This window comes from Panthera pardus, unplaced genomic scaffold (genome assembly GCF_024362965.1).
Source record: "Panthera pardus isolate Hobbes unplaced genomic scaffold, ASM2436296v1 HiC_scaffold_6, whole genome shotgun sequence".
In the NCBI taxonomy this organism is placed as follows: domain Eukaryota; kingdom Metazoa; phylum Chordata; class Mammalia; order Carnivora; family Felidae; genus Panthera; species Panthera pardus.
The window spans coordinates 93,762,398-93,790,270 of NW_026526991.1; the positions used below are offsets into that span (position 1 = coordinate 93,762,398).

General features: G+C 46.6%; 1 protein-coding gene across 3 annotated transcripts in view; it reads left to right on the plus strand.

Moving 5' to 3' along the window:
* The first annotated feature begins 491 nt into the window (after positions 1-491).
* Positions 492-27,873, plus strand: part of GRIN2B (glutamate ionotropic receptor NMDA type subunit 2B) — a 411,435-nt gene continuing 384,053 nt past the window's right edge. The window contains exons 1-3 of one of the 3 annotated variants that reach the window (XM_053894629.1): positions 492-602; positions 932-1,168; positions 2,182-2,609. The gene's annotated coding sequence lies outside the window, so the exon portion shown is untranslated. Of the gene's footprint in view, positions 603-931; positions 1,169-1,413; positions 1,507-1,693; positions 1,817-2,181; positions 2,610-27,873 lie in introns of those variants that run through there. The other 2 variants (XM_019452038.2, XM_053894630.1) reach the window with 2 other exon arrangements.

Here is a 27,873-nt window from a genome sequence, read left to right on the forward strand (position 1 = left end):
TGCTAGTCGTCAGCAAAGCACACATACAGTCTGTACTACACAATTTAGACCTTAATTTATTACATTTGCCTTTCTTTGTTTCCCATTGTTTTCCCGTCAGCCTCGTGTGCTCAAAATAGATCTTAAGCTCCTTGAAGGCAAGAACCCGGCTTTAAACTGCGTCCTGCACATGGCCTGCCCGTAGGAAGCCAAGGCTGATTTGTGGAAAAGAGAGCAAGGGTCTTAAATTTCAAACTGCAGCTCCGCCTTTCAGACGCTTTTTGCAGCCGAGTGCGGCCGCCCACCGGGGGCACTGTCTCGCTCCCCACACCCCTTAGCAGCCCTTTCTCATTGCTGTGCCCCACTGCGGCCGGCAGGAGGCGCCACGGACTCGGGTTAAGCCTTTTCCCCCTACCTACCCCACTTCCCCCAGCACGTGACGTGGAAGGCTGCCTCCGCCGGAGTCTTAGCAATAGGAGTGAGGGGGTGCAGGGGTTTGGGGGTGGGGTGGGGTGGGGGGCGTGGAGAAAGAGGACACACGGGCGCACACACACAGCCTGGGAGCAGAAACATCTTCCCTGGCTTCGCGGGTTTCTCCCCCCACCAGAGCCAGTGTGTGTGAGGTAGGTGTGTATGGGCGGGGGGGGGGGGGCACGTTTTTGGGTGTGAGACCCAAATCCAGACCAGGCAACCTGTGCTCTCCCGCCCAGCCCCCGTCCCCGGTGATTAATACCCATTTTTCTTACTCTCCCCCTCCTCCCCTTCCTCTCCCGCTGCCGCGCGGTTGACTTGCACAGCCTGCCCCCGCCCGCTTCCCCTCCCCCGGCTCCGATCATCACCAACTGGAATCTGGGCTCCTGCCTCTCCACCCCCCCCCTTTTTTTTTTTTTGAGAAAGGAAGGTCCCCCCACCCCTTTTCAAAAACCACTTCCTTCGTCTTCTTCACCTCTAGGAAATCTCGGGGCTTTGCTCCTATCGAAAGTGTTCGTCAGGGTGATTTTTGATGACCACAATCCAGAAGTGCTGGCGTCCGAATGCATTTTCTTTTGCTTGGCCAAGAAGAGTCGTGAACTTCAAAACCCCCGACACGGATTATCAATCCTGCTTTGCAGGGAAGGAAAACCCTCAATCCCCTGCCCCCCGCCACCCCTCTCCGGAGATTCTGCAATCGCTGAGGCGCTCCGAGTCGGTACGTAAAATTCGCTTTGGAGTCTCATGTCTCAGTGTTGGGGTTTGGGGGTGTCAGGAAGATAAAGGGTCGAAGCGGTGAACCGTTAACTAACCTGGTGTTAGGTGAAGCTCTTAAATCCAGCAGAACCGGCACTTGCTAATTTGGACGTGGTTTTTAAAAAAAAAAAAAAAAAAGATTTTTTTATTTTTTATTTTTTATTTTTTTTAGGGTGAAGGGGTAGGGCTCTCTCTGGTCTTTGGGGAGGGTTAATCCCCTTACCGAGCAGAGAGGTTGGGCATCGGTGCCCCGGGCCGTAGCCACGCGCCGCGACCATCCGTCCAATCGACACGTTGCAGGTGAAGCCCCGTGCGCTGCACATCAGCGCGGCGGCGGCGTGAGTGTGCGCGGGGGTGAGTGTGCGCGGGGGTGAGTGTGAGTGCGCGCGCGGGGGCGCGTGCGCGTCGGGGGCGTGTGTGTGTGTGTGCGCGCGTGTCAGTGTGCCCCTTCCAAGAAATGCCCAGTGTGCACCCAGTGCACAATCAGAACCCATTCAGCACAATCCCGGGGTGGGAGGAGGCGCTGCTGCTGGAGGCGATGGGGAGAGCGAGACAGACATGTCAGCAGCACTGCAGATGGGGCTGGGGGCCGCACTTGCTGGCGAGTTAAGTGGGGATTGTGTTTCTGCGTGTGAGTGTGAGTGTGTGTTGCTCTGTGGTGCCGCTTCTCCCTCCCTTCCTCCTTCCTTACCACTTCCCTCCTTTGCTCCCTCCCTCCCTCTCTCCTCTTCCATTCAGGTTGGCTTTCCCACCTCTCATCCATGCCTGTCCCAGGAATGGTATAGCCAGACCTTTTCTGAATTATTTATAGACCGGTGCCAGCTGTTTTCAATTCCTCTCGTGTGCACTCTGTGGGAAATGCGGGGTTTCCTCCCCCTTTTCCTTCAAACGAATTGATATCTTTTTCGGGATGCATTTTTCTCACCCTCCGGGGACACTCGAATCAAACCCTGACCGCCTCTTTTTCCCCCTTAGGAAGGGGACGCTTTGGGAATGACCATGCTCCACGGAGGGACAGAGCCGGCCCCCAGCTTCTCTACACAGAGCCTCCTCCACTAAAGCTCCAAAAATCAAAAACCGTAATTGCCAGAAGAAGCATTAAAAAAATAGCCCAGCCACTAACCTCACATGCAAATGGAATAATTACTCTGGATTCTGCATTGTGAGCTGCTCTCCATATCCTGAATTACCTCTGAATTCAGTCTTTTTTCTTTGAATTTGCATCTCTTCAAGACACAAGATTAAAACAAAATTCACGCAAAATTGGATTTTAAATTATCTTCCTTTCATTTATCCTTCGTCTTTCTTATATGGATATGCCAGCGAGAAGAGGAGACTGGACATTCCCAACATGCTCACTCCCTTAATCTGTCCGTCTAGAGGTTTGTCTTCTACAAACCAAGGTAGGGCAAATTATATTTTATTTTCGTCTCACCTGGGGTAGGGATTCCTTGTTTATTATCTCTCTCTTCAAATCCCTCAAGTGGAATTTTTGGAAGAAACGGTGACAAGATAATAAAATAATGCTGGTTTGGGGGAAAAAAAGCGCTTATTACTAAGGGGGAAATCTCCCATGTTATTCCTTTTCCTTCCTCATCAAACAGGTTTTGGATTTTTAGGAGGCATTGGGGGTGGATGTATGTAAGGATGGAAGATGTTGGATGGCATAAAGGTTGATGTATGTAGACATGCATGGGAGACCTGTGTGATTTTTGAGTTAAATAGCATTTTATTCACCCAGGGCTAAAGCTCTGGTTTTTATGGGAATCTAGAAAAAAAAATTTTTTTTTCAGGCTAGCTTTTCCCCCTTGACACTTCCATGCCTCTCTGTCTCCTGTCCCTACCTTCCTAGGGTTGTTTTTTTTTTTTTTAATGCCCTTTAAAAAATGAAAATGATGATTGAGATTACTGTGGCTGTTGCCCTGAAGTCCACTTGCTGTCTAAAGCATGGACACCGGGCCCAGAGATCCCGGGAGGCCTACTGCAGAGGGACAGGTCTAGGTGGGGAATCAGGCTGGTCTAAGAACACCTGGAATTGAAGGATGCTGCAGGTTAAAAGGACTGAAATCTTAAGCTTGGAAAGAAGGAATTCTGTCAATAGTCTCCTTTTAATTTATATCTTTTCATGTGCTATTATTTTTGAGCTGTAAAATTCTCCTTCTGTCTACACATCTATTTATACCCACACATCCTCCAAGCAAACTGTTACTTCCACACTCTTGCAAAATGGCTATCTTGCAGACTTCTGAAATGCTGTGCATGTGGAAGGGGTGCAGAATTCGACACGTGAGTCTTTGTGTTAAACAAAGAGATGTGCCGTTTGCATGTGTTAGTCTTGTACCTTCAAAAGAGAATTAATACTTTATTTTCCCCCCCTCTGATCAATTTTTACGGCATATGGAAGGTGGCGAGGCAGTATTTTTAGGGGCTTGAAAGGAGAAATAGCAGGAGAAACAGAAAAGACTTAGCTAATGACTCTTCAGCTAGTCGCTCATGCAATCCAAGACAACTCCTGAGGAAGGCAGATCATCCACAGGCTGGAGGGCCATGATGGTGAACTGGTGACTGGTGCTCTCCTCGTTGGTCCACTGACGGTACACCCCCAAACTCGGAAAGTGCCTAGATGCAGAAATCAGGTTGAGATAAAGATCTTCAAAATAACGTAGCAGAATCATTACATCACTGGTCTTCTTGAAAGCATTTTACCCCCAAATCTTTTTTTTTTTTATTCTGGCATTTTTAATAACTGTACTTTGAAACGGTCCAGAATACCAAAGGGATGTGGGGGAAGTAGCAGAAGATCCTTGTCACTCGACATCATACCAGAAGATATTTCTTCATTGTCCAGAAAGGATGGACATAATCCACATTCGCTACTCCTCTCCTCCAGGTTTCATTCTTTTGAGCTTTTATCCGTTAAGCGGCGATCTGTAACCATGGTGTCATCAGAATGAGAGAGTGGGATCCCACTTTGAGCCCCGTTCTCACCATATCTACAAACAGCTGAGGTTATCGGGTGTGTGCTCACCTTATAGACACCCGGGCTAGTTCTCCATCTGCTTCTACTCCTTCGAGTGGGAGGATGTATTCTTAATTTTACTTCGAAATAGAACAGAGGTATGGGTGGGAAAAGCAGCTCCATGTGCAATGATTTCCTACGTGCAGATGAACAAGGCGAGGTGGGTGTCCGTAGGGCATATGCCCCTTTTGCGTGCCTGGTGCCTGCAACAGGGCTCTACAGTGACTAGGTCCTTCGTCATGTTGGTTGGTGACCAGGTTGACAGCAGAGCTTTTGACAGAGTCTCAGCCACATTCTCCCAGAATGCTAATGGGAGTAAGCCAGGTTCTAGGCCATCATGGGTTGGCCCTAAAACTAGGCGAGGGACAAGAGATTAAAAGGGGAGGGTGCTGAGGACTCCAGGGTAGGAAAGATACAAAGAGAAGGGGAGACATTCCAACTGGTAGTGGCTTATGGAGGATTCCAGGTGGAATCACCACAGGTGGTCTGTACCTCCCCCATGTCCAAAGCCATTTGGAACCCTGATGAGGCAGGCTTTTCCCGTCCTCTTGAGCAGTCTTGGTGAGGCTGTGACTCCATGGGGCTCTGGGCTGCTCCAGGCCACCGTCCTCTTTTTTTTTTTTTTTTTTTTTTTCCTTCATGGCACAAAGAGCTGACTAGGTTCTATTTTGTCATCTCTCCTTCTGCCACCCCCCTTACAGTGTGGGTTCCACGGGGAGGAAATGTGGCTGCTGGTGGGAGGAAGAGCCAATTTAATTTCAGTTGAGGAGCCTCTGTGATGTGCAATTAAGGGGAAAAAAAAAACCTGATGGGAAATAAAGACTTCCCAAGGAAGCAAGGTTAAGGAGTTTAGATTGGTGATTTGAAGGGCAGCAGAACAACATGGTTGCCTTCTATCTCTATGCTTCAGGTGTAGCAAAGCATGACGGACCTGTGAACACAGAGCGATATGGCCGCCTAGAGATACCTGTTAACATGCAAAGAGAGGAGCAGGGTGTGCCCCTGGATTGTGTAATTTCCATTCTCCGTTCCATTCCTAGGAAGCCTGTCTGTCTGAAGAGTCTTTCTTTGCCACCGTATATGTGTAATTTATGGCAGGGGTAGGTGCAGAGAGAGGCAGAGACTAAGTAAGGGGGTAAAATGAAGGGAAAGGAGGAGGAAGAAAAAAATTCCTCTAGTCACTACTTTGCACATCAAGTGCCTTTCTTTTTAAGGCTGAGCGAGAAGAGCGACTTCCTCTGGTGAAGGAGTGAACAGCAGGTACCTTGATTTTGTATTCCTGCTTCACCTCCAGAAAGATGGCCTCAGAACCTCCACCATCTTGTGTGACCTTCATGTATATGCACCAGCCTTGTGTGGGGAGGGGCATGGGTGCCTGGGAGGTGGACACATGGACTGAAATTGGTTGGGGGGGGGGGGGATGAGTGGTGCTGGACAGGGAGAAAAAACGGACTGGGCTGATCCAGCCCTTGGCCACATCATCATTGCCTTGTAAAACATTCTCCCTTCTCCTCCATGAAGACGATGAACCCAGGATGCAGGGGTTTCCCCCCTATTTTCTCGGTCAGCAAGATGAAGATGAAGGTGATGTGTCCACCACTGCTAACAAGTGAAAGCAAATGTAATGAATATTTATGGAGTAGGAAATCTAGGAGGCAGGGGAGAGGACAGGTTGTGTGGGAAGAAACCGTAGCAACAAATCAGCCTGTAGAAGTCAGGACCAGCAAGGAAGCCAGGGTGGAACTCACCGTTCTAAAGGTTGGCAAACTGTTGTTCTGAGCGACAGCCTTCTCTCCTTAATCAGGAAGGCTAGGGCTGGCAAAGCCACTCATCTCATGTAACTCGTTGGGGGTCAGGAGCGGATAAGCTGGCAAGTGAGGTTCCTTTTCACCACTGCCATTCTCCAGCCTCCTTAGGAATTCTAGAAATTTCCTCCTTTCAGTAAATTACATTTTCAGTCTCTGCTACTGTGCATGCAGTCGGATACCAGTGTCGTCTCTATAAATACATAGAGATCAAAGGAGTTGCTGGTCTAATGAATTGTTCACATTTATTAAAGTGCATCCCCTCTTTGAAACCACAGAAGAAGTCTCTAGGGAGAGTACATTAGTGGTTGAATTGATACTGCCTTTCAGAGGGACGCAGATGCTAGAAGAACCAAATGTAGTCGGAACGAGGGAAAAGGCGTAAGTCAGAGGAGGTGGGTTTCTAGGGGGCACCTGTGGCTATGGATGGCGTTATCTGCGGCCACTACACAAAATCTCTTGTGCGGTGGTCTTGGCATTTTGTGAACCCAGAGAGGAGTGTTCAGGAGCCTTTGGTCGGTTCCTTGACGCTCTCCAACCACCTTATTTTTGTCTCTTCACTTTTTAGTGCTTGCAGCTGAGGCTGGCAGGAAAGGGACGTAATCCATATGTTGGCCCTTTGTTGAAATCCTCCGTGACTGCCCCAAGCAGAATGTTTGCCCTGCCTTCTGTGCATCGCCAGTGCTCGTTCATGATGATCAGCACGCTTTATCCCAATTTTGTTTCGATGCTTTGTTTCCCTGACAAGTTTGTGAGCTCCTTGAGGACAGGGAGGGATGTTTGTTCTTAACACATTTGTTCTTAACACAGTGCCTGGCACATAACAGATACTTGAAAAAATACCAAGTGAATGCGTGGAGAGAGGAAGTGAAATATTAATTAGTAAATAATGCTGTTTGTTGTTTGTTCTGGTGGGTATAGGAACGATTTGAAGTTATGCTATTGGATGAGATCAAGAAGATCAGAGCTCTGCGACTGTTCAGAATGCATTTGCTCTGACCTTCTCATTTCCCAGGTGAAGAAACGGAAATCCAGAGACATGAAGTGATTTGCTCAAGGTTGTGTAGCTGCTTACTGGCAATGCTTTGTGCACCACACCATTGGGGTTACCTGTGGATGTCAGATGTCTACATCAGCGCATCTCAAACTTTTTCGTTTATAGGAATCACCTGGGGATCTTGTTAAAGCATACGTTCTGATTCACTAGGTCTGGGGTGGGGCCTGAGATTTCACACTCCTAACACTCTCCAGTGATGCCACAGTTGCCCGGGCCATGCATCCGGGGTCTGTCTCATTCCTGAACCTAATTCTACATCATGGTTAACACTGGCGGCTCCACATACGTATTCTCTTCTTGGAACTTTTAGAATTTCTGCTTTGTTCTTAAAGAAGAAAAGATCCAAGAGCAATCCGTGTATCCAAGTTCACCCATCTCCCCTCTTCGGTCACTCTTCACCGTCTTTTATGTGCGTCTTTTTGCTTCTTCCCCTTTCATTCTCTGTGTATTCTTATTCTGGCCCTTCTTATAATTGATTCTTCTCTTTCTTTTTATGTTCTTCTCCTCTAGATAGTGTTTATCTACTTATTAATGTCTCCTCGTCTCTTTTCTTTCACACACTCTTCTTTTAACTGCATCTATTTTTATGTCATTTGCTCTACTCAGTTATCCAACAAACATTTGTTAAGAACCAGTATTTGTCAAAAACTGTGTTATAGGAAAAAATTAGCTCTGGTTTGTACCTTTCAGTAGTTTATGATTGAATGGGGGAGACATGTGTAAAGAGACCATCATATACTTAGGTAAGATCTAGAAGGAAGGAAGCCTGGGAAAATGAGGTGTCGACATTCAAACTGTGTTTTTATTTTTAAAAATAAAATGTAAGAGAAGGAGAGAATGGCCATTGTAGGAGGATGGAGAGCAGATGGAGAGGTAAATTGGTATAAAAGCCCTAAGCCTTCTGCTCCTCCTTGCGTCCCTGAACTTGGGGAGAGGAGCAACACAGGAATGTGCTGGTTCATTGATTAGGAATTTCAGACTCCAAACAATGAGGCCAGAGAATAAAGTCAGGGACTTCTTAAAAGGAAAGGCCAGAGGCTCTAATTTCTGCTTTAGTGATTCTACAGTTAATGAATCCTAGCCCTGTTTATTAGGCTTGCCTTTGGAGCAAATGATACCATTTTCATGTCAGGCCACTGGATTGCAACTAACTTTGTTGATGGCCATTATAAAGAAAGGGACAGCTGTTAGTTGGTTTGTAGCCAAGGAGAGAGCTGGATCCTAGCCCAGGCCAAGCTACTCGAAATGAAGGACCAGCCTAGCCCCATGTGTTTCTAAAGTAGAGAGGTAGAGAGTTGCCACGCCACTCAGACGCTAGCTGCTTTCTTTAATGGCAAAGGGGAGTGATGGACGAGGGGCTCAGTTATTGCCAGGGAATTTACCGCATGCTTTTTGGTAGCCTTTTTAGGTGGCCTGGTGTTTTAGAAGCATTCTTCATGGAGATGCCCAGGCGTGGAAGTGACGCGAAGGCACTTTCAGCCATCACTTGAGGGACCTGTAGCAGGGGTGCTTAAGAGGGGAGGATGGATTTGAGATGCATGTTACCCTGAAATGTATTTGCATCTTTTTCTGCTGCCTGTCCTTCTGCCCTTTGCCCCTCCCCCACTTCCACCAGTCTTCTGTGTCTTGTGGTTCATACTCATTTCATTAGCAAAAGAAGCCGAAGCTCAGCTTGAAGCCTTTTTTTTTATTAACTTGTTTTATTTTTTATTTTTTTAAATTTACATCCAAATTAGCGTATAGTGCAACAACGATTTCAGGAGTAGATTTCTTAGTGCCCCTTACCCATTTAGCCCATCCCCCCTCCCACCACCCCTCCCGTAACCCTAAGATCCACTCTACATAAAGAGAGCAGTGTGAGTCTGAAGGTGTGTGGATGAACAAATGGCACCACGGGCTGACTTGAGGGACTGATGTTCCAGGGCAACTTGAGGGGCTGGGCAGCAGAGGCTGTGTGACCAGAGGGACAGGAGAGGGGAGAGGGGAGGGAGCCAGGCTGGGCCTGCGGGAGTGGCAGACGTGGAAGGCAACGGAAGGACAGGTTTTGACCCTGCCTGGAGTCCAGCCCTACAGGGAGGGGGACGTCCGAAGAAGAGAGCTTCCTAGATTAGGATAATTTAAGGTTTTGACTAATTAACTCACTTGACTCCTGAAAACCAGACAATGCTCTACGCACGCCACGCTCCGTGTCTTTTTGTTCACCACCTCACCAAGAGCGTGCATTTCCTTCTGTAGAAAGAAATGTCCAGTTTAATCTTTATATGGACCCTGCCAGGGCTTCCGCTGGTTAGAATTTCTTAGGAAATCAGAGATCCTGTTTCTTTCTGAGAAGTGGGACTTAAAACCGACGGTGGGATAAGAGCACTGCGTTGTCAAGGGAGGGGAGAAGAGAGGCTCAGAAGAAACCCAAAGCTGAGGTGATGTCTTTGATCCTTTTCTCAAAAGCTGATTGTCCTCTGTGAAAAACGCGTGCGTGTTCTGAAGCAGTCTGGTCACTCAGCTTCCACAGTTGCTGGTGTCTTTGGGTTAGAAATCATTGTGTTCCGTGTGCATCCCAATATGTGCACACCACATGCACCCGTACACGCCTGACTTGTGTGTGTGTGGGCATACGTGTATAGTGACTTACCTACCAAATACAATAGTAAAAAATAATCTTAAATGCATTAAATGTATCAGTGCAGTTTAGGTACAGTAATGTGTATGTGTGTGTGTGTGTGTGTGTGTGTGAGAGAGAGAGAGAGAGAGAGAGAGAGAGAGACATGGGACAAGAATGTTAATACTAACAAGACTTAATTCTAATACTAATATTAATACTTTGAAGATGATCTGACCTCTACAACCACCATTTTAAAGCTGTGCAAATAGCTCCAAAGTTTAAAGACACAGCCGTGGGGGAGGGCCACGTCCACTGACTCTCTTCTCACTGCTTTCCCGTTCACTGCCCTGCCCCACTGGCCCCTCTGGAATGCATGTCTTTTAAGTCAGCCAGTGTTGGGCATTTGCTCATCCACACATCTTCAGAGCCCTTCACGGTGCTGCTTGATGTGTCTTTAGAAATGTTAAGTTTTTGCAGGGTATCCAGTCGCTGTCTACATGGTGGTGGAGGCAGTGGTGGTCTTGAGAGTCAGAAGCTTCTTTCTCTTTTTGTGCGTGTTGTTGCACTCGGTGACTGTGTGCGGGCCATTGCCTCTGGGCCTTGATTTTCCCATTTCTGAATCTGTGAGACAGGCTATGCAGCGCTCCTTAATCCCAACTCAATAATAAAGGCACCCGGAGAGCTTCAACGAAGAGAAATATAAAAAACCCAACAACAGCATAACAACAGTGATGTCCATGCCCAGGCTGTACTCCAAACAGTTAAATTAAATCTCTCCACAAGGGATTCAAGCAGAGGTCATTTAAAAATATGCCCCAGGGGGGATTCTAATGTGCGGCCATGCTTGTGAACCAGGGGGCAAGGTGATTGACAAGGCACCTGGTCTCTCTAAATGTCCTGCGGTCCTAGCGTTTTAGCAGGTAGAGTGAGACCCTATCGCTGTTAAAAACAGTTACGTGACGGGCAGAGGGTCCCTGACTCAGAGGCCCAGGAAGTGGTTGGAATACGAGGGGACTTAGTGCGCAGAGTGCATACAAGGGGTGGAACTGGTGTTGAATTAGGAGCAGGGCTGTGCTTATTCCCGAGCGCTCTCAACGTTGACATAGGCCTGGCGTGGAAAGTTAGAGAAGTCAAGGAGCTGCTTTCCTCGACACCCTTGAAACAGGGGTGGCTGTGAAATAAGGTGCACGGCCCCTGGTTCTGCAAACATCGTTCCTTCCACTTAGTCTTTATTGACGGTGCCCCATTTCTTGTTTCAGAGAGAAAGCCTCATTGCATTCCTTTATAACAGTGTAAGTGTAGGGAAACTATTAATAAATGAGGCTGGATGAGCAGACCCTGATTGACTGGTGAGGGGTGTGAATGGTACAATTATCTTAGTGCTGGTTGGAATTCACTAGCCACGTTACCCTCCCTCTCAGTGCCTGAAGTAGAATATTAAGGGCATGAAGAGGAGGAAGAGGGTAGGAGGTATTGTGCTCCGTTCTTCTCTGACTGTAACTTTAATCACTGATTATTAGGCCAGCTGAGTTAATAGTTTTCTCACATCCTTCCTTTTTGGCTCCCTCCCTGCCCATTTAAAAATAAATGTGAACCTAAATGTAGAGGTAAGAAAAGAGCAGATTTATGAATCTGTGCTCCTTTAAAAAGGCAAACCGTAACGGGGCGCCTGGGTGGCTCAGTCTGTTAAGCGTCCGACTTCGGCTCAGGTCATGATCTCATGGTTTGTTTGTGAGTTTGAGTCCCGCATCGGGCTCTGTGCTGACAGCTCGGAGCCTGGAGCCCGCTTCGGATTCTGTGTCTCCCTCTCTCTCTGTCCCTCCCCCGCTCACACTCTCTCTCTGTCTCTCAAAAATGAATAAATGTTAAAAAAAATAATAAAAAAAAAGACAAACCATAAGAGAGTAAAAACCCTTGTTCTTTTTTTTTTTTGAACATCAGCTAATAGTGATCAGAGATTGGAGAGAAAGGTCATGAGTGTGGCTCGGACTGTCACTGGGGTTTGGTGGGATGTGCTGAGGAGTGAGGCACTAAGTGTTTAGGAGAGACCCAAGAAGTGTGCACACCGATCTGAATTTTTAGATCAACCTTTGTTGGCTGTGTGTAAGCAAAGCATCCAAATCATTAAGACACTGTAGCCTTTTCCCTTATATTTGTTTTGCTGGTCAGCTTCATCAGGAGCCAGAATTGGTATCTTCAGGGTTTATGGCTCTCCTTTCTATCACCTTGTTAGAAATTCCGAGACCGTTTCCGGGCTTAAAGGGGGAAAGGGAATGATTTCAGTCCTTACCTGGTTCTCTTTATGTCTGTGTCCTGGTTTTTCCTTCAGCTCACATAGGAAGAAGGACTACAGAAGAAATCCTCCCCTGGGTGCTACCTATGGGTGCTCAGATGTAGAAAGTCTTTCTTGGGTAGGATAATGTTGATCCCTTGGATTTTTGGAGAAAAAACACTGAATGGATTTTCTTCGAGCCTCCATATGGAAGAGAAATCACTTTCATTTGTTGATTAATTTGTCAGTTTTCTATGAGAACAAGATTCATGCCTTATGTCACTTTATGTCCTCAGTGCTTAGCAGAATGCTTTCTGCACTTGGGCAGTGCTCAGAAAAATGCTGCTTGTCGATAAAGATGATGATGAAAATGAATGTGTATTGAGGATAAAGTTGACATATTTATGCCTTTAATGTTTCCATTTCTTTGCCATCCAAGCATGTCTTGATGCTTTGGGTGAATTCTACCCGAGTTGAATGGTTGAGAGTATCTTTTCATGCTAACTCTAGGCCAATAGAATGAAAATACGCCCGTTTCTTAGTGTCTCACCTCTTTGATCTTTATTTTACATTGTGTTCAATAAGGGGTATTTTTTCAAAAAGCTCTTACTCATCGCTGATTATGCTTTTCTCCTTTCCTCCAAATTCCGTGTCAATCCTGTCCATTCCTCAAGTCCATCTCAATGGCTGGTTCACCCATGATGTCTTGCTTGATCTTACCAGCTAGAAATAAGCTCTCCCAAGTTGTTGGTTCTCATACTATTTTTATTCTCCCTTTGTTTGTAGCATTTTTCTTACGCTGGCTTTTGGGACAAATCCCTTGGGGGCTTTTTCATCTCTATCCCCCAGTCACCTTCACTGCACTGGGCTTTGTGGAATGAATAGGACCATGGTTATTCACCTTCTCAATCTCTCCTTTCTCTTCTGCACTATTTACAAAGATGCTTTGATTTCAACATAAAATTCAAGGTTAGCTCTGAAATGTATGAACGATCTTTCAGTCACCATGGTGGAGAATCTAGTTTGTTGATAAATCTGCATTTGTGCAACTGAGACAGAGGTTGGGGAGAGGTGCAATAAGGTCCTGGAATTAGCCAGAGTTTTTTTAGATCATTTTAGAGATAAACGGTGGGATGAACCTGCTGAGAATTACTCCTGTCAGTCCAAATATAATAGTTACCCAAAAGGAATTGTCTTGCCTTTGCTCAAGACAATCTTCTGTTGAAATTGGGCCTTGAATTAGGGCAATAGATGTTTGTAATGTGCCCATGATATCCAGGATTATGTTAACATATGTTATCACATTTAATCCTTACCATAAGGCTGACATCATTTTCTCAGGTGAACAGAGTGAGGATTAAAGAATTCAAGGTCACACAGCTGTGAGCAGCAAGCCAGGCTTCCAGCTACATCCTTGTTTCTAAGCCTTCTCTCTTTAAATTATAAAGAGCTGCCTCCCTGTAAAAGAACATAAGGCTTCATGTTGTATGTAGAGGAACCTGTAAGTAGCATGTACTTTGAAACTTCAGCTGAAGTGACTTCTTTCAGATCACTTCTCTTTGCGTTTTGCTTTTGGCAAAAAGCAAAGTTGTCGTCAAATGAAAAAATGGATCCCTATGGCCAATTTCTAGACCTTAATGTAATTCAGTAAAGACAAAGGGGAGAAATCCATGGCACTGGAAATCAGCATCTCTTTCATTTCGCATGTTGATTGAAGCTTGGGCACCATGTTCTTAGCTTGGGCCTGCCATTCTTTAGATACACTTCACCTCCAAACTTGAACTCTTCTCCCATTAAGAGGAAACGGTCCTTTCCTACTCATTTGATTGTGGACGTTTTGAAAATTGTTCATTTTCTTGTACCTGTTTCTTTTCAACTACTACTTTGGGTGGATACAGATGGTTAGAGTAAGAGAATGGCAGTCAAGAATGCTTTGGGGGCACCTGGGTGGCTCAGTTGGTTAAGCTTCTGACTTCGGCTCAGGTCATGATCTCATGGTTCATGAGTTCGAGCTTCGCGTTGGGCTCTGTGCTGACAACTCAGAGCCTGGAGCGGAGCCTGCTTCGGATTCTGTGTCTCCCTCTCTCTTCCCCTACCCCATGCACACTCTGTCTCTCTCTCTCTAAACACAAATAAACATTAAAAATTTTTTTTAAATTCTTTTTTTAATTCTTTTTTTTAAAAGAATACTGCTTTGTTATTGGGTTTTGATTATTAATGGAATCATGGTTATTGTTTTATGAGGTAGACTTACCTCATTCCAAAAGGAGTCTGAGGAACCTAGTGTTGTTTCAACTACCTGCATTAACGTTTGACACAGAGAGCGGTTTATGTGTCAACATATACTATAAAGGTTAAATTCCCTGTCTCTATTTTTCCATCTAAGGAAAGACACCATCTCTTGGTGCCACAAAGAGTTCTGGTACCTTCGCTCTGCCACGTGCATATTTTTAAACTACTTTTCAGTGACTTCAAGTACAGCGGTATTAAAAGAGAAACAGTGGCCAACGGGCCAGGAAACCAGGCCTCTTCCCGACCTCACCTCAGCTCTGTGTGATTCAGGCAGGTTACATAACCTTGCTGAGCTTCCTTCCTCATCTGCAAAATGAGGTTTTTAGGGGAGACAGTTATTGTATTGTGGATCACATGAGGAAGCGTAAAGAATCCCCTTAAACCATAAATTTAATATACATACATACGCCCGTACAATATTATTAACTCCATCCTGCTCAGGATAACAGCTTTCCTGTGGCCTTTAGTGCGGTAATCCCCTCCCCATAGGCAAGGGAATAGAAAATATTTGTTGGAGAAGACAGGCACGCGGTGGCAAAGTCACCCGTGTTCTGAATGCGGAGTGGCACCAAGGCGTTGTGACCTGTGGTTTGTAATCTTTGGTCTGTATCTCCTCAGGTCTCTGTCACAGTGTTTACCTAGGAAACGAGATAAAAACTTGTCAGAACGGAGAACGAGACTAATCTTTCTAGCTCTGCGTATAGAACTATTTTTTTCCAGGCTTATCTTTTATATTCACGTGATCCAAGAAGAGTAGAGACGGAGATGGTGACCAAGCCAATGACAAATGAAAGGCCGTTTTATGCTCAGGCCTCTGCTCCTGCCTCTCTCTCTGCAGTGCCCTCCCACCTCACCTCACCTGCCTCTCAGTCCCGTTCTGCCTTCACGAGTCAGTTCAGGGATCCTCTGCTCTGGGTTTTCCTGGTCCCCTCAGGCTGGAGGCCCTGCTCTCTTCATGGCCCCCGTGGTTCCCCAGTTTGAGAGGACCCCTGCTGTGTCTCTATCCCACCCACCTTTGATGTGAATTTCTCCAGGGTGGAACCAGCCTCTACTCTGGACCCTCTGCATGCCCAGCAGAATGCTGGCCTATGGTGGCCACGTAATAAACAGCTGCTGACATGGTGTGAGGGCCTACAGGCCCTGTGCTCGGTGCTTTACACACATTTATGAATTCAACCCTTCCAGCTACCCTAGAAAGTAGGTAAAATTATTACCTACATTTTATGCAGGAGGATTCTAAGGCATGGAGAAGCTGAAACTTGCTTAGCTCAAGTGGCCGAGCCGGGATTTGAACCCAGCTGTCTGGCTTAAGCTCACATTCTGAAGCTTTATGCCCTGCAGCTTTGTAGTAAATTTTTATGGTTGATTTGAACGATCAGGGACTTAGAAGAAACGTAGTGTGTGTCTGGTTTTACGTAATGAGGACGGGGGAAGGAAGAGAAGAGAGTGCACAGCAGAATTCGAAGAGCTGTTAGGACTTGGAGCTGTATGAATATTTGTGGACCTCATTCTTCTGATGTGCTAATTAAATATGGGACGCACCCAGGCCTTCCAGAAATGCAGGGGCATGGGATCCGTGTAATTACTGTGGAGTTTTGCATGAAGTGGGTTGTTATTTCCAGAACTTGTGCTTCTCGACTGCTGGCTGTTTCCTTTTGGTTTCTTATGTTGTCTTGGCTACCAGCTCCTCCAGTGGCACGTTTGGAGGTGCTGGGGGTGGTGCTCCTGGTGTGCGTGGCATGCCTTTGTGTGCATTCTTGCTGCACTCTACTATGGTGGCACGTGTTGAAAACACTGAGAGAGACCAAGAACTCAGGAGTCAGACAGTCAGGGTTTCTGTTCTGCCCCATTAGTTTAGTGGGCAAAAGTCTTCAGTTCTCTCTACTCCCAGATTCTTTGTCTCTAAGATGAGGTGTTAATGATCCCGGCCTTTCAGTTACCGTGAGGATGAAGTTCGTTATTTTATTTCGTTGTGAACAGTACTTGTCCCAGTGTAAGCATGCAGTAAGTTGATGGCTCCTGGCCCCAACCAAGTTAGAACCAGTTTGGGTAGTAGGGTGTCATGCATGAGGCAGTTGTGTCTGAATTAAGGCTTCCAGAGCAACGCTGGCGTTGCCTTCTTTGAGTATTTCATCAAATCATAACTGGCAAGAGAAGAAGGTATGGCCGTGAGCTGACACGTTCCTAGAATGTCAAGAGAATGTGAATTCGTAGTGCAAAAAGTGCAGAAGAGACCCACCAACAGGCACCAGTTAATCCAGGATTTAAGGATTGAAGTGAGCCTTGGGCAAAGTGGCCATGAAGTGATCCAACCTAGGATAAAATGCAAAGCTGTAAGGAAGCATGCAAACAGCCAAATGTAAATCTTAAGAAAGACAGGAATTCTTTCAAAGAAAGAAGGTAACCCAAGCAGACATAAACCACCTTGGTCACAATAATGGCAATCGTTTGCATTTCTGGAGTACTTTAGAGTTTACTAAGGGCCTTCTCAGAGGTTTTCTTCCCAACACATTTTTTGATCTTCCCAAGAACCCACTAGGAGGAATTCTGGGCAGGAACTATTCTCTCCATTTTACAGATGAAGAAATTGAGGTATGAAGTGCTCTAGTCATTGTCCAAAATGGTACAGTCAGTCAAGAAGACGAGCTGGAACTTGGTCTCAGCTTTTCTAAATTCCAAATCCAGGGCTCTTTCTTCTCTTGCCTCTGCCTCGAGAGAGCCCTCGAGGGCAGCATGTTACCTTGAGAAATCTTGAAGGAAGTTTAATTGGTTAAACAAAGAATTTATTCTAAAAAGAAAACAATGATTTTGATGGGCAGGGGAAGATGTTCCCTGAAAAGATAAGGTCACCTCTCGTGCAAAAATAGAAGGGTTTGGGGCATGAAAATTATTATTTCACCTCTTTATATTTCTCTGCACTTTCCAGAATTTCTGCGATACAGCACATTGTGTTCATGTTCGGAAAAGATGAGGTGGGAAACAAATCAAGAGCTTTACTTCTATCAGGAATTAGATAAATGGAAGGGGGTAGAAGTCGTCTGCATAAGGACAGGAGGTGTAGTCTTACTTTCTTAGAGATACAATAGGGAACTGGTTACTAATATAGCCACACACACCCGTGTGTTTGTGGGTGTGTGTGGGTACATGTGTATATGATCTGGGTTTTCGCATAGGTTAGGGAACACAAAACCCAGTTGAAGTTGGAGAGGAGTTTAAAACATCCATTAAGAGTGTAATAAATAGCCTTGAGCCTTAATGACAGAGTCTAAAATGCCTTTAACAAATGGTCACTGCAGGGCCAAAGGCCGCCATTTGAGAAAATCATAGAGGATTGGAAAGATACCTGAGGGCCAGCTTAAAACCTTTTAAAGAAAGATATGATGGCTGGAAATTTATAAATGAAGAAGCATAATTGTTAAATTGGAAAAAAACACTGAACCGAAAAGTCAGTAACCCAAACCTTGAAAAGACAAGGGCACAGTAACCACCAAGATGGCTTTTTAGGGAACAAACCCTATCAGATCTGTGGTTTTATGAGAAGGATAGGCTTGGAAGGCTGTAGGAAACTGCTATATGTAATTAAGAAAAAGTAATGAAAGTTTTAGATCTCACTTCCCCTGAGAGTCTAGTTTTTAAACCCGGAAACTGGGGTGGGCTAAGTAGGCGGTGCTTACAGTGGAGCCTCCTGGGCAGGGGCTGGCAGCAGAGGTCGTGCCGTCCAAGTGTGGGTTGTTCCCAGCTGGGGGGCACTGGGGTTCAGGTGGGGACAGTGAAGTGTTATGCCTGCCTTTCGTGTCTGAAGGGACGAAGCAATGTGATCCTGGCTGAGCAGTGAGGAGGTGTTGTGTCAGGATTGACTTTGAGGCTGGGCTCTGCGGGCCACGATGCGAGCCAGTTCTCTGCTGTGTCTTTGCCTCGCCTTCCCCTGCCAGTCCACACATTGCGCGGGATCGGCGATTCCTAAAATGCGTGCTCTGGACCCTCTTCCCAGAAAAACCCACCTTTTGTAAATGGTCCCACGGTTCCCCACAAAGTATTAGGGGGTTTGGGATCCCTGAGGTGCATCCATGGATGGCAGGTTAAGAACCCTTGCTCTAGATCATGTGTCCAGGGCCCGCCCTGGCAGATTTTCCTCCAATTATTTGTCTCTGGAAGGTGGGGACCATGGGGGAGAATTGTCTTCAAGACCCCAGCTCCTTTGTTCTTCCCGGATTAACCAGCCTCATGGGTTTATTTGCAGGATGTTTATGGAGGCAGGTGCAGGGCACTGGGCTCTTATTTTCTTTTTTTGCTGTGGAGTCGGGCATAATGCCTGTCCTCTACAAGCTGACATACCAGGAACTGAGACTTGGGCAAATATGGCTGGAGAAGGAGGCAGAACTGAAGTATCCTTAAAGTGGTCTAAACCAAGTGATGTACGAACGCGGGCTGTCTGGCTCAGATATGAGCGAGCCAGCGCAGCCACTTGGGAATTGGGTTGAAGTGCTTTGGAAGGCATGAATGGAATTCAGATGAAACTGGCATAAAGGAACACCAGCTTCTTTACTGTCCCACTGTGATAGCCCTCTCCTGATCTACCCCAGCTGCCTCCTTGACTCTGGTCTAAGGCCCTGAGAACAAATTCTAGCCAAAGATGAACTCTCCTTTGGGACTCCAGAGTGCTGATTTCTTGATTTCTGATGGTATCCCCCTCACCTCTCAACATGGTTGACATTCAGTGGAGATAACCTTTTTAGGTTCCCTTCTTACCGTTCTTACAATTGGAGCTTTGTTTCTGTTTTTTTCCCGAATGTCAGGTAGTCCCTTTCCTGGATGCCTCGTTACCAGTATCCTCAGCATTTCTGGGTTGGTGCTGCTGTGGCTTTTAAACCAAGGCAAACCTAGATTGTGAATAGTGTAGATCCAGAGTTGGGCTGAAACCCCATGAGCACTGCTCAGAGAAGCAGCCCCTGGGACTCCAGAGCCAGGTCTTTGATGTCCAGGGGACTTGGGTTCAGAATCCCAATTTGCTGCTTGCCGCCGTCAGCCTCCCTCTTCTGTAAAGTGCAGGTTACGTGAAGGTTAGTTGAGATAAGGTATATAAAGTGCCCAGAACTTAGCACTGTACCTCTCCCATCCATATCCCATGAGCCATGCTGGTGAGTTCTCAGTAGGGCAGGAGAAAGAGGGATGATCCCTGCTCACCTTTCCATTTTCTGTTTTTCCCACCCAGGTGTCTACCCCAATTTCTCAACAGCCCTTCTCTTTGGCTGTAGTGCAAAGAGAAGAAATATAGAAGCCCAACCTGTTTGTTTCTGCTTGTGAGGGAGACGGAGTGAAGAGTATGAAATCTAGTGCCCCAGGGAATGGGGAATATTTTGAAATAAGTCTTTAAATTGGGTATGTCTAGGGGGGCAATTTGGGGAGAGCTGGGGGCTGAGATCCTTGAGTTATTAGAGACAATGGCAGTAACAAGGAAAGAAGGAGAGAGAGAAAAAAGATTGACGAAAGGAAAGAGAGGAAAGCTCCATAACCAGAACATCGACTTCAGCCAAGTTCTTTGGCTTTTTCTCTACCTAGGGTGTTGAGGAGAAAGAAGACAGGGAGGGAGCCAAGTGGAAGAGGAAGGGGTCGAAGAAAGGAAGGGGTAGAGGGGGAGTGGGCCATAAGGTGGTTTCCACCTCTTGGCCAGTGGGGACGGGTCTAGTGCAGAGTGCCTCTCTGACTGTAGTCCCGAGAGAGGGGCGGTCCCCACTGCCCCCCCAGCCTGAGCCACCCTCCCAGCCTGGCCCATGAGGAGGACGGAGTCAGCAGCAGCTTTGGCACACTTCCGGAGGAGAGTCAGAAAGCGACAGCTGTTCTGCCACCCTGGGAAGTACTGTCTGGACTCCGGGGAGTGTTTGCGACCTCTTTATGGAGGTCAGCCAGCCCGCCTGCCTGCCAGCCCCTCCCCGGGCTTACTTGGGTGTCACAGTCACTATGATCGTCCAGGACGCTGCTGCGCAGATACGCGCTGTCTGTAACTTGCTCTGTGTACGTTTCTTTGTCTTACTCCCTCCTCTAAATGGTAGCAAACAGACATTTTGGGAAGGAATTGAGCCCTCTGAGTTTACAGAATGTCAAGCATTCAAATGGCAAAGAGAAATCAATTTTGAATTTTTCTTGGTTTTAGGTTATTTGTACCATGGTGCCGACCAGTAGCATAGGCAGTTCAGGGTTACTTTCACACATAATGAATGCGGTTTGCTGAGATCTGAGTTTAATAACTGCAGGCTGGCGGGATATCGGCTTCTGTGAAACCCTTTTGTTTCCATTAGAGAAGGGATGGTATATATTCAAAGCAGTGGGTCCCCGTCTCCCTCTGGTGTCGGAACTGGGTGGGAATGAGGTGGGTGTGGAGGCAAGAAGAGCCTCCCTTTGCTCCTGCCTGGTTCCTCGGTGCAGTTGGGCTCCAGCCCAGATGCAGCTGGCGGGCGAGGCTGCTGCCAAGTAAAGCCGTGCTCCCCGCTGCTTTGCTGTGGAAGAGCCAGCTTAGTGCACGTGTGCGTGCGCGCATGCGTGCATGTGTGTGTGTATGTGTGTGTGTGTGTGTGTGTGTGTGTGTGTGTGTGTGTAAGAGAGAGAGAGAGAGACAGACAGAGAAAGAGAATATGAGAGCATGATGAATGAGACATTATTCCATCTCGGGATACAAGAAACATTAGAGAATGTTCACAAGGGCACCGATCCTGATTTCCTACTCGGGCACCAGTATGTTTGAAATGATGCCCAGGTGGTTCTAATGTACAGCCAGGCTTGAGAATTGCTATTCCAGACCTTCTGCCCCACTTCTCCCACACCTGCTCCTTTGTCTCGTATGTGCATCGTTACGCTTCACCTCCCTGTTCTGCTTGCCACATCCACTCTAAGGGAGGAAGACAGTCCCGATTTCCTATTCTTGTCTACCAGTCCAATGGACCCATGTTTTAGAAGGCATGGTAGATTGATTAAATAAGTGTTCTTAACCTTGTAATTTTATGCACACAGCTCCTCGTGCTGTGGAAATAACCATTCTCAGATTTTTCATTTTAAGTGGATTGTTGAGATTGCCCAGAGGGAAAGAACTTTCTCTAATTTTAATAAAGCAAGTGTTTATTTAGCTGCTCAGTTAACATAGTCAACAGTTTCACTCTTTATTCCATTTTCCGCTATTTCAAAATTTACACTAAAGACTGTGTATGTTGGATTCATGGATTCTTGCCCATTACCATTGCACATCAACCACTTATTGGCTAAGGTGGATCATCCACGTTGTACCTCTGTTCAGATCTCTAGCAACGTTCCTTCCCTAACTCACAGTGTCTTTCTTACCCTGTCCCTCAAAGACCTGGGTGTTCACCCTTCTCATGACCTTCAGGCTTTGCTTCCTCTACTTCACTTGGATCACTGACCCTTGACTTGTCTGTGTGGAATCCCTTGTTGCTTCCTTCCTTGCCTGTTCTTCCGCTTCATGTTTCATCACACTCTGATTTCTCCGTTACTGAGCCATCGACTTGTAGTCATATTTGCTTTTGCTGTCCTGTCACTCATGCTATTGAGGGCAGTTGAAGGAAGTCCCAGAGTGAGTCCACCTGGCCTGCTTCAGAGTCCTTCTTACAGTCCTTCTTACTCCATCATCACTGAAAGATGGGGTGCCTAGCCTTTTCTCATGAGCCCCAGAATCACATGCTCATCTAGTTCTTAAAACATCACCTCCCTGAGCATTCTCTCCTCCATACTCCTGCCTACAGTAGATGGGCTCATCACACTTGGCTGAGAAAATCAACACTATCTGGTAATTTTTTTGAATGTTTTATTTTACTTGAGAGAGAGAGAGAGAGAGAGAGAGAGACACCAAGCACAAGCAGGAGAGATATAGGGAGAAACAGAATCTGAAGCAGGCTCCAGGCTCTGAGCTGTCAGCACAGAGCCCAGCATGGGGCTTGAACCCATGAACTGTGAGATCATGACCTGAGCTGAAGTCGGATGCTTAGCCGACTGAGCCACCCAGGCTCCCCAACACTCTGGTGTAAGTGTCCATAATCATTCTCTTTTTGGCATAAACATTCATGCTTATCTACTGTTTGCTGGAAACTTCAGAGGGACCTTTGCATCTTTTCACAACTTGGACAGCCTTGTTCTCTGACCCAGTCCATCCTTCTGTCTGGAGTTTTGTTGTTACACTCAAGGCCCCCACCTTTCCTGACATCATGAAAATCTGTCTTACTACTGACCCTTCACTGCTGCTTTCAGTGGTTGCCTTAAAACCTTTATTTATTCAAAACAGAATTCCATTTTTTTCCTCAACCGAACCCATCTTTCTGAGGTCCCTGTTTCTTGCCTAGTGCTAGCATTTTCTCAGTGTCTCAGGCCTGGCCTTGAAAGGATCTTGTACATCTCCGTAAGCCCCTTTCCCCAATCCCTAATGGATCCTATGGACTCTGTCTGCAGAGCACTTTGCATATGATTCGTCCTTTCCACAGAAAGGCAGTAGAGCCTTGTGGTAAAAATCATGGACCTTACAGCCAAAGTGCCTGAGGTCAGTTCCTAGTGGTGAGACCTTTAAAAAACCACATACCTGCGTCCTGGTTTCCTTATTTGTATAAATGGAGATAATGTAGCTGTTTCAGAATGCTGTTTTGAGGTTTGAATAAATTAATAGCTGCAAAGTACTTAGAACAGTGCCTGATACATTGTGAGTGCTCAGCAAATACATGTTAGATATTATTATTACCTCTATTATTATATTATTATTACCTCTATTAGTGGTTCTCAGTTGGGGATCATTTTGCTTCTTAGGCAGCATTCGGCAGTGTCTGGAGACATTTTTGAGTCATGACTAGGGGAAATGGAGACCGCTGTCATTTAGTGGGTAAAGGCCAGTGATGCTGCTCCATTGACCTCCGGTGCCCAGGACAGCCCCTGGTGACGGTCACCCAGCCCAAACCTCAGTAGTGTGAAGGCCGAGAAGTAGTATTCTACATCTTGACCCCAGCAACGGCCACCGTTTTCTCAAGGTGTAATCTCGTGTCTATTTCTGTCCTTCTTCTCAGTCCTCAACCCTTTGGAAGGCTCACTTCATCACGTGGTTCCAGTCACAAAGTGATTTCAGGGGTTCTGGAATCTACATTTCCCGCCTCCCGATTGTATCTCCAGTGGTGTTTCAGGACACACTTCCCGATCATATTTTCTCCATATTGGAAAATGTTAACGGTGGAGAAAAAGACCTTGTGTTCCTCTCCCTTCTCCATTCAAATGGCCATCCTTTCCCAGCATTTCTACTGTTGCCAGTGGGACATAGCCCTCGCATTGGTTCCCACTGGCTGTCTCTCCCAAAGCCCCCACCGTTCGTCTACACCCATTTCTGCCAGTTCTTTCTCTGCATTGTTTCCTCCGACCCTCATTTCCATTTCCGCGGCTCCTGCTCAGTACAGGGCTCTGGCTGGCTTCCCTGCCTCCCCTCCTCCCTGCCATCCTCCACACAGCTGCTGGAATGGTCTTCATTAAACACTGTTTTCCTCTGCTCAAGAATCCACAGTGGCTCTCCATTACCACTTATTAGCAAAAGGAAATTCCCCCATGAAGCCCTTTATGGCCTGACCTCCCTGTCGCCTTGGGCCCCCACCCTGGCAGCCTACGGCCTTTGTGAGAGTCCCTCCAAGTGGCCGGGTGCTCACTTGTCTGAGCTCCTCTTGTCCTTGCCCGTACGTCTTGGTGTGTTACAATTTCCCTCCCTGGAATGCCTTCTTCTCTCCTCTTTGCCAAACCGTGTCTGTCACCTCTTTCAAAAGCTGGCTCAGTTTTGAACTCCCGAAGGGAACCTTGCTGAAGAACCCACCAGATTCTCCTTGTTCTATTACTCAATATCTCATTTTGGTCTTAAGTACTTATTAAACTCAACCTACGTTAATTTATACCTGCTGATGTGTATAAAGGATCCCTAAGTATTTTTAAAGCTTTTCCAAATGTGTATGTTTCATTCCTGCATCTTTTTTTTTTTTTAAGCTAATTCCCACAGCCCAAATGAAGTATACTGGATATAGCAGGGCTTCAATAAATGATGTCTCTGCAACTGTCATTTTTTTTTTTTTCCAATGGGCACATTTTATGAGTGACTTTAAAATAACTGGCTCTTCCCTTTGTGGTTGTGTTGGTGGCTCTGCTAAAGGGGCTGCTGGTGGGAGCAAGGATGTGGTGTGGGAAACACACACGAGGGCCGCAGCCTGGGCACTTGCTAAGGGAGATCCTTCCTAGGGATAAAGGAGAGAAATAGGAATCTTCAAACACCGGGCACTCTGGATGTTGTAATTTGTGAGGTAACACCTAGCTGCTTGGAATTTCGGCAGCAAATGGGAAAGTCTTAAATATATTCTCTTGTTTGATGTATGAGGTAGATGATTGATAACTCCATTCTGCAGCTGAGGAAGCCAAGGCCGGGAGAGATTAGGTGACCGGCCACTGGGACTCATGACTATTGTGAATCCAGGGTTCTTCTCGTTGCGTCTATACCACCTCATCTGTCGGTAAGGTTTTAGGGGTCACCTGTCCGGTTCAGTATTCTGATATTACAGATTGGGCTGCTAAGTGATTCTCGGATGCCATCAAAACTCTTGATAAGTAAAAGCTGGGCCTCCGATTAACTCCTCTGATTAGTGCTCTTTTCACATTATTGCCAACACGTTTTATTCTTAATCCAAGGTACGGATAGATGCCTTCATGACAGCCTGGAGATCAGCGTTGTCCAATAGAACTTTCTGCCATGATGCGAGTGTTCTGAATCTGTGCATTCCCGTGTGATAGCCTCTGGCTGTGTGTGGCCAGTGAACCTGGAAAATTGAAATTTGTGTAGTCACAGCAGGCTGTTAGTTTCCACCTTGGACACCACAGCTCTAGACTCATTATTTTCTTTCTTTTTATAATGTTTATTTATTTTGAGAGAGAGAGAGGGAGAGCATGTGCATGAGCAAGCTGGGAGGGACAGAGAGAGAGGGAGACAGACAATCCCCAGTAGGTTCCTCACTGTCAGCACAGAGCCCAGGGCGGGGCTCGATCCTACGAAGTGTGAGATCATGACCTGAGGCGAAATGAAGAGTAGGATGCTTAACCAACTAAGCCACCCCTCATTAGTTTATTATATTTGTCAGAATTGACAGTTTGCCTAATCTGGGTTTCCCCCGATCTCCCTTTCCCTTTCACCTCTTGGTGGGGTCATAGTAAACTGTGAGGAGCCAGAATGTGGGAGCCTGGGTGATCTGCAAGAGAGAGAAGACAGTTTCTTGTCTGAAAAGACTGACTGCTGTCTTTGGTGGGAAGTGTTTGGGGAAGAGATACCGCCAGGTCCGAGGTCCCTTCCCTCCCAGTGCCCCCCCTCCCCCTGCCTGTGAGCTCTGGACTCAAACCTGTTGAGCTTCTGGCCTCTTGGGGGAGACAGGCTGAGGAAGGGAGCTGAGGTGTTTTTCAGAAGTTGGTGTGGAGGGGGTTCTGACGTGGTGCTGTGGCAGCCAGTCAGTCTTGTCTGTGTGGTCCAGTGGAAGGTTATTAAGGAGATGTAAATGAGTTCATTTGGTGCTTCTGTCTTTAATTTCCACTGAGAAACACCGCAGAAGTATCTAGAGGTTGAAACCTCTCTTCGCAGCTCTCCCTCTCCATCTCTCTCTCCCTCTCTCTCTCTCTCTCTCTCTCTCTCTCTCGTGTGTGTGTGTGTGTGTGTGTGTGTGTGTGTGTATACGTATATCTTCTTCCCACAACTTCCTTTGCTTCAGAGATACTAGTTACTGTATTTCCTGAGGCTGGACCCCCAGAAGAGGCTCCACGTGCACACTTTTTACTGCCGAATCCAGTGGAAGCACCCGGAGATGGGAACCCCCATAGAGAGTAGTTAATGGAAGCAATGGGCTGATAGTATGACACAGTAGGGTCTGACCTCTTTGCCTGCTTCATCCCCCATTTTTGTTCACCTGTTCTGCTCAACTTAGATCTTAATCTAATTCATCATCTATGCGTACAAGGAAAAATAACCACTGAACTCTTTTTTTTTTTATTTAAAAAAAATTTTTTTTAACATTTTTATTCATTTTTGAGAGACAGAGAGAAACAGAGTATGAGCAGGGAAGGGGCAGAGAGAGAGGGAGACACAGAATCTGAAGCAGGCTCCGGGCTCTGAGCTGTCAGCAGAGAGCCCGATGTGGGGCTCGAACTCACAAACCGTGAGATCATGACGTGAGCCGAAGTCGGACGCTCAACCGACTGAGCCACCCAGGCGCCCCTTTACTGAACTCTTTTTAACCTATGGGACTTAAGGCATTGGAGCTCTCACCCTAGGTAAATTGGGTCTGTTAACACATGGAAATGAAGGGTAGAGGAAGAAAGAACTTTCCTTAGAAATTCAGCCTTTAGTTATGGTACTAGAGGGAGGGTTCTGAGCTCTGATTCTCCGAGTCCAGAGAAATTGTGGAATAAGATAACCTTGAAATTAACTGTTCAAGGGACATAGATGCTACTTATCCATGGAAAACTTTATCCTTTGCTCTTCACTGCCATGGATGTTTATAGGAAAGTAGAAGTTGATTCCGCCATAGCTCATGGGCTTACTGGTGAACCCTCAGGGGACACTCCAGGCTTCACCCATGATGTCACAGCTCGTTGCTGGGCAGACAGATGTGATACCACACAGGGCATCCAGAGTCCATACGGAATGAACATTTGGAGGCACTGACTTGGAGAACAAGCTCTTGTTTTCAGACAGAGGCTTTTCAGACAGAGTGAGAGGGTCTGAGCATTCAGGGCAGTTGTGACGGAGAGAGTCATTGCCCTGATAAGAGAGTTTTGCAAAATTTTCTCTGAGGAATATGGATTTTAAGAACGTAACTCAAATTGCCGTGAGTTGCCTTTTAAATCAGAGATCTGATCTCATCTGCCTTCTCTGAAATCTTTAATGGCTCATCGTTGCGTGTAGAATGAAGTCCTTGCTGTCCCCCACTGGCATGCACAGACGCATGAGGTTTGGCTCTCATGGGCCCATGCGGCCTCCTGCCTACTGCATGACTGTCTCCTCTCTCTTCTGCTCTCGTCATCTGTGTTTGCAGCACGTGCCCTTGACCGACTTCCTTGGCTTTTTTGCTCAAGCCATTCCCTTGTCCCTTCAGGTACAGCACTCCCCCCCCCCCACCGCCCTTCTACCTTGGCCTTGTCACGATTCTAGCTGTCCCTCAAGGTCCCACTGAAATCCCACTTCCTCCAAGAAGCCTTCCCATACCCTTCCAACAGGCGGACATTTCTCCCTCCCACATTTTTATATCTCACTCTATGTTCCCAATGGTGCTTGTCACCACCAAGTCTTATTTCAGTTATCAATGTATGTGTCTGATGTTGCCACTTGACGGTAGGCCCCTGGAGGGCTAGGCTGCGTCTTGTTCATCTTCATGTTCTGTGTGGAGTCTAGAAAAGTGGGCACGTTCAATGGAATTGCTCTTGGTTTCTTAACCGAAGCTGCCAGCTGCTGAGATTTCTCTCTCCATTTGCTTTTCATACCAGGCTTATCATCTCTAAGTACTGTGTCCTCTGTACGGCCCCACATGTGAAATGGACGGAAGGAAGAAACTTGCCCCTGGGTACACGATGGATTCT